This window comes from Coenobita brevimanus, chromosome 13 (assembly GCF_032717465.1).
Source record: "Coenobita brevimanus isolate Jiangsu-jjx chromosome 13, ASM3271746v2, whole genome shotgun sequence".
NCBI lineage: Eukaryota > Metazoa > Arthropoda > Malacostraca > Decapoda > Coenobitidae > Coenobita > Coenobita brevimanus.
In genome coordinates, this window is record NC_136966.1 from 15817940 (window position 1) to 15825512 (window position 7573).

Genomic DNA, 7573 nt, shown 5'->3' on the forward strand with positions numbered 1-7573 from the left:
GTCCTTTTGCAACTCATTTCGCTTAGCTCAGTCCAGAAAGAGACAATAATACAACTCTACATCTATACCATAGCACTCCCTAGTGACTAACATCTTATTCCAGCGTTAATCTTATGGTAAAACTTAATATTGAAGATGTAGATATGGCTATTTTAGGACAAATAATTAAAGTGAAAACATAATATTTCCTCTCTCCTTCTGCCTACCTTATCTACACAGATGCACATAACATGTGGCTCTGTGCTGTGAATGAATAAAAATATGAGATTATGCCGGCAGGAGAAATACTTTACTCCTCCATCTTTCCTACATGAGTATTTATAAACTTTTCTAAGACTAAACAGCTTATAAGATTGTTTGTTTATACGTTTATCATGACGCACACACACACCAAACACTTCACAACAAAATCAGAGCGAGAAGCAAAGTGAAAATTAACAAAAACAAAGCGATACGTGATAAGAGATGACTGTTATAGACAAATTTGTCTCCTGTATATTCTTTTCTTGCTTATAAATGCAAGCCCCTTAAATGATAATGAGGTTTGTTTCTCTCTCTCTCTCTCTCTCTCTCTCACCTCTCTCTTTCTTTCTTTCTCACTCTCTCTCTCTCTCTCTCTCTCTCTCTCTCTCTCTCTCTCTTTCTTTCTCTCTTTCTTTCTCTCTCTCACTCTCTCTCTCTCTCTTTCTCTCTCTCACTCTCTCGTTATATACCGGTATATATATATATATATATATATATATATATATATATATATATAGTTACGGAACAGAGAAAACTGTCCCGCAAAGTTCCAGGCTCAAAACAAACGAGTTAGGTAAAATTACAAGTTAAAGTTTAATGCTCAAACTAACAACTAACCATTCAGGACTCATAAGGATAATGTAATGGCAAAAAACAGGTTAAATATATGGTTAACTGCAATAGCCTCTATTAACACGAAATTAGCAAGAGTAAATTTATCTAAGTCAGCCCTGATAAAATGAAAATACCAGATAATACTCAGTGAATACAAGATATATTATTACAGATACCAAATATTATTAATAAGGGCTGACATCCAAAACACATGAATCACAAAAACCTTACTAGGCCTAAGAATGAACATCTTATGCTACACAGTACAAGAAAAAATGCAACAACACTTATACTCAAATTACACAGCTGCTAGATGGTTGGAGACTTCCCGAGCACTCACAATAATAACAACTGTACAGGGGAGGACAGAGATGTGAACAAAATGAGGAGTAGATCTAAGTGGCCATTAATGTAGAGACTGAGCTCATTATATAGGGGCCGGCAGAGCTTGATACAATTTGTAAGAAGGACGCGCAAATGAAGCCAGAGGGGACAAAGAGTTGACACTCCTGCTCTGAACAACAGAAAGAACGACTTACTCTACTATAAGGGAGGACGGGGGGAGTGAGGCAGAACACGCTCGTGATCAAACATGCAGCATACTGTACGTTAGAATTACACAAAGGATGATGAAATCATAGGCTATGTAACACCTCCCCACATAGAAAAAAGAAATTTACAAAGGAAATTTCTTATTATTCTAAAACAATCTTCCTAAAGTCTAGATAAGCAATCTGCAATAACATTTTCTTTCCCCTTGACATGTTGTATGTCTAATGAATACTCCTGAAGAAGTAGACTCCATCTTGTCAATCTCTGATTTTTATCTTTAAACTTACTAAGGGATTTCAGTGGGTTATGATCGGTATAAATGACTATGGGGTCAAAACCAGAACACAAATAAAATGAAAAATGCTGTAAACCCAAAATCAAGGCCAAAAGCTCTTTCTCAATAGTTGAGTAGTTCTTTTGAGGTGGAGTGAACTTCTTACTGTAATAAGATACAGGGTGTTCAATACCCTGATCATCCTCTTGCAGCAAAACAGCCCCAGCTCCTGTATCACTTGCATCAACAGCCATCTTAAAAGGCTTAGCAAAATTTGGGGTAGCGAGCACTGGGTGACTTAATAGGATAGCCTTAAGTTTGCTGAAAGAGGATTCACAGTCATCAGTCCAGACAAATTTAACTCCTTTTTTCAGTAGGTCTGTAAGTGGTGATACAAGAATTGAGAAGTTAAGAACAAATCTCCTGTAATAACCTACCATTCCCAAAAATCTCTGTAGCTCTTTCCTACTTTTAGGTCTGGGAAGATCACTTATAACCTGAACCTTAGCTCCTGGTGGTGCAACATGTCCATCACCAATTATGTACCCAAGGTACTGAACTTTAGCTTGACCAAACTCACACTTTGACAAATTAGCTACAAGATTAGCCTGAACCAAACGCTCAAGAAATTTACTGACATGGCATAGGTGATCTTTCCAGTTGTCACTGAAGATTAATACATCATCAATATAAACAACACACCCTGCCAAACCCTCTGTTACAACATTCATGAGCTTCTGAAATGTGGCTGGTGCATTCTTCATACCATATGGCATTACAGAACATGCAAAAGTCTTTCCTAGTGTTACAAGACATGACATCTCCCTAGCACGTTCAGTCATAGGTACTTGCCAGTATCCCTTTAACAAATCAAACTTACTTATGTACCTAGCCTTTCCGATCTTGTCTATGCAATCTTCCACGCGAGGGAGAGGGTAAGTGTCTGTTTTGGTTATCTGATTAACACGTCTGTAGTCAATGCAAAGCTGCTGTGACCCACCTGGCTTAGGGACTAGAGTGACAAGAGAACTCCACTCGCTCTGGCAGGACTCAATCATCTTGTGGTCCAACAGGTAGCCAAGCTCCTTCTGGATGAGAGGAACTTTCACTGGGTTCACATGGTAAGGAGGCAGTTTAATTGGCTTTGCGTCTCCAACATCGACATCATGCATCAACACAGTGGTTCTTCCTGGAGTGGCATGGAACACTTGCGGGTACTCCTGCAATAATGCCGAAAACTCCTGCCTTTCCTCGGGAGGTAGATGAGAAAGCTTAGTCTGGAGATCATTCATGATATTAGGATTCTTCCCCAAACTATCACTCAGGCTCATACTGCATGAGAGAGCTTCACTTGCAGACTCGGGTGGAACAGCTACAGTGCAGACTGGATTATTTTCGTCCCGCCTGTGATATAACTTTAGCATGTTGATGTGACAAAGTTGCTTGTTCTTTCTACTATCTGGTGTGGCGATGACATAGTTGACATCACTGAGTTTCTTCTCCACGAAATAAGGACCACTAAACTTGGCTTGAAGAGGTTGCCCATGCACTGGTAGCAGAATCAAAACCTGATCTCCTGGCTGAAAGTGGCGTAACCTGGACTTCTTATCATACCAAGTCTTCATCTTCTCCTGAGCAGCTCCTAAATTCTCTCTCGCCAGCTGTAAAGCAGTGGACAGCCGTTCTTTGAACATCATCACATACTCCAGCAGGTTGACGTCATCTTCCTCCGACAGCCAGCATTCCTTGAGTAGCTTAAGGGGTCCTCTTACTTCATGGCCAAACAGTAGTTCAAAAGGTGAGAAGCCCAGTGATTCATTTGGAGATTCTCTTGCGGCAAATACAACGAATGGAAGACCTTTATCCCAGTCTTTCTGATGTTCCAAACAGTATTTCTTGAGCATCGATTTGAGTGTTTGATGATATCTCTCCACCGCTCCTTGGGTCTGGGGATGGTAAGCTGAAGACGTGATCTGGGAGATGCCCAACTCTTTCAGAGACTGCTTGAAAACATTTGACATGAAATTACTTCCCCGGTCTGACTGTACCTCCTTGGGCAGACCAAACTTTGTGAAGAACCCTAGCATTTCCTTAACCACGTTCTTTGCTGAGATATTTCTAAGTGGAATGGCTTCAGGATAACGAGTAGCCATATCAATCATGGTCAACACATAAGAAAATCCTGAAGAAGTCTTAGGAAGAGGGCCCACAATATCCACCAACACACGGGTGAATGGCGCCTCAAAAGGAGGAATGGGAACTAGAGGTGCATCCTTTTCGGTCTGATTACACTTCCCCACAACTTGACAGGTGTGACAAGACTTACAATACCAGGAAACATCCCTGAAGATACCTGGCCAATAGAAGTGTTTCAAAATGCGTGCCACAGTGTTCCTCACTCCAAGGTGTCCTGCCAAACTGGAATCATGAGCCACTCTAATGATATCCTGCCTACAAACACAAGGGATGACAACTTGATGTACAACCTCCCATTCACAGTCGGCTGATGCTGTTGGGGGTCTCCACGTCCTCATAAGTACTCCTGACTTTATATAATAACAAGTAGAATCACCGGCTGACTCTTCCTCACTGCAAGCAGAGTTAGCTAGACCTTTCAACTCAGGGTCAGCAACCTGCAACTCAACCAACTCTTGACGAGACAAATTATCAACACTACGGGGTACTGCCTCATCTGGTGAGTGGTCCAAATTAGCAAGAAAAGTGTCAACTAGGATAACATCATCATCATCATTATCCTCTAAATCACTAGTAACTTTAGACTTAGCCCTAGTGACAGCACATGCAGGGAACACATCAGGGACATCACAATCCTGGGACGCAGCCACTGGCTCACTAGACAACTGAGGAGCTGGACACACTTGACTTCCACGAATATCATTTCCAAGTAAGAAAGTTACACCTGACATTGGGAGTGTCTCAACCAACCCAACCATAACGGAACCATTAACAAAACCAGACTCTAAATTCACTCTGCACAGAGGGACAGAGAAGTAATTATTCCCTACACCTTGTAAGATTACAGTTTCATCAGAGGAATTAACATTAGAGCCTAGAACACTGGTCAGCATAAGGGACTGGCAAGCACCTGTATCACGATATATTTTAACTGACTTCCTGTCATTACTGTCCAGAGGACTGACAAAACCATCAGACAGGAAATTAGCACATGAACTCTTGAGAGTGTCACCCACGTTACTGCTCAAAAGAAGAGCTTCATCATGAGGATTTAATTTACCCCTCAAAGCAGGTTCAGTTAACTCAGTTAAAGAATTCTGGGAACTCTCAAGGGTGGACACTAGACCAATTGACTGAATATTTAAAGACTCCTTTTTGTTCACATCACGCTGTCTCCTGAAACATTTCTCCGTAGTATGACCAAGCTTACTACAATAAGTACATTTACTTTTCTGAAATCTAGAGGTGAAGCTGGTATTTACTTCCTGAGAAACATCATCTTTATTCTCTTTCCTGTTACCTGTACTCTGAGTAGAGGCAACGTACTTACTCTCAGCTTTCCCTTTTTCTTTAGAACATCTCTTGTGAGTGAGGACATATTCATCAGCTGAAACTGCAGCATCAGACAAATTATCTATTTTTCTCTCATCAAGATATAGGCTTACATCTTTATTAATACACCTTTTGAAGTCCTCCAGCAAAATCATCTGCTTAAATTTACCAAAATCAGAATCCACATTCTTAGAATTTAACCACTGTTCTAACAGATCTTCTTTGATTTTTGCATACTCAACATGGGATTGCTTATCTTGCTTATAAGTTGTCCTAAATTTTACTCTATAGGCTTCAGGAACAAGCTCATAGGCCTTAAGAATCAAGCTCTTGACTACATCATAATTATCAGATTGATCCTGAGGCAAAGATGCATAAGTTACTTGAGCTTTACCGGTGAGAACAGTTTGAAGGAGTACTGACCATTTTTTTTTGGGCCAATTAAAACCTGTAGCTACCCTCTCAAACAACTGAAAATACTTTGTTAAATCAGATTCATTAAAAGGAGGGACAAGTTTAACATTTTTAGCCACATCAAAATCATCAAAGCTAGATGATCCAGTTCCACCTTGTTTCATGCGATACTCATGGTCTGCCTGAATCCTAGCAAGTTCAACTTGTGCCTGAAACTCAGCCTCCTGAATATGAGCCTGAGACTCCGCCTCCTTAGCACGAGCCTGAAATTCAGCCTCCTTAGCACGGGCCTCCTGCAGGGCTAGCTGTAACTTAGCTAATTCAATCTGCGTTTGCTCATTTGGAGGAGTTACATTAAACAAGCTTTCATTAATCATGTCAACAATTTGATCTTTAGAATGATGAGAGCGAACAACAATTCCCAATTGTTGAGCAACAAGCTTAAGTTCATTCTTTGTTCTGTTTTCTACATCACACACTGTTTGCACATTTGACAAAAAATCTTTGGCTTCATCAAGCGTAGTAATAGTAGACATCATGAGTAAATCACAGTCACAAAATATCAAGCAATATCCTTATGATAATATCCTGAATATCCTGATAAGAGGTCGCCAAATTTATGTTACGGAACAGAGAAAACTGTACCGCAAAGTTCCAGGTTCAAAACAAAAGAGTTTGGTAAAATTACAAGTTAACGGCCATGCCACGTTGAGTACACCGCTTCCCATCCGATCAGCGAAGTTAAGCAACGTTGGGTCTGGTTAGTACTTGGATGGGTGACCGCCTGGGAACACCAGATGCTGTTGGCATCCCTACGTGTCAAGTGGGGTTGGTGGAGGATTAGTGCCCCTCCCTGTAAAACAATTAACTCTAAGCCCTTGGCCACCCCATTTGGGATACATGGCGTCTGGCAATGGATGGATGGATGGATGGAAGTTTAATGCTCAAACCAACAACTAAACATTCAGGACTCATAAGGATAATGTAATGGCAAAAAACAGGTTAAATATATGGTTAACTGCAATAGCCTCTATTAACACGAAATTAGCAAGAGTAAATTTATCTAAGTCAGCCCTGATAAAATGAAAATACCAGATAATACTCAGTGAATACAAGATATATTATTACAGATACCAAATATTATTAATAAGGGCTGACACCCAAAACACATGAATCACAAAAACCTTAATAGGCCTAAGAATGAACACCTTATGCTACACAGTACAAGAAAAAATGCAACAACACTTATACTCAAATTACACAGCTGCTAGATGGTTGGAGACTTCCCGAGCACTCACAATAATAACAACTGTACAGGGGAGGACAGAGATGTGAACAAAATGAGGAGTAGATCTAAGTGGCCATTAATGTAGAGACTGAGCTCATTATATAGGGGCCGGCAGAGCTTAATACAACTTGTAAGAAGGACGCGCAAATGAAGCCAGAGGGGACAAAGAGTCGACACTCCTGCTCTGAACAACAGAAAGAACGACTTTACTATAAGGGAGGACGGGGGGAGTGAGGTAGAACACGCTCGTATTCAAACATGCAGCATACTGTACGTTAGAATTATACAAAGGATGATGAAATCATAGGCTATGTAACAATTTATATATATTCTCATCACTGAACCTTAGTTCCTCCTCTCTTTCCACTTCTTTCCTGTTTTTTCCCCTTCTTCGTTGCTATCCATTGTATGCCCTGTAATTTTTATTATCGTTTCCAGTGAAAAACTATGAAGGGAAGAGGCCAGGTCAGGTAACAAGCTCATGACATGCACGCTCGTGCCTTACCGGGAACCCCCCATGGCCGTTCCGCATTTCAACCGTAACCCTGACCCGAGCATTCCAACTCCTTACTGACAGTAATCATCCATCCATCCATCATCCAATCCTACGTTGCCCCACGAGGAGCTTAGGAGCCCGGGGCTAGGCAAGTTGGTCCTGA

The 7573-nt window shown here is 40.9% G+C and overlaps 1 non-coding gene across 1 annotated transcript; it reads left to right on the forward strand.

Annotated features, from left to right (window-relative positions):
• Window positions 1-6316: 6316 nt before the first annotated feature.
• LOC145417031 (5S ribosomal RNA) lies at window positions 6317-6435 on the forward strand. Its single transcript, XR_013900387.1, has one exon. It is a non-coding gene; the product is annotated as a 5S ribosomal RNA (ribosomal RNA).
• The last annotated feature ends 1138 nt before the right edge of the window (window positions 6436-7573 follow it).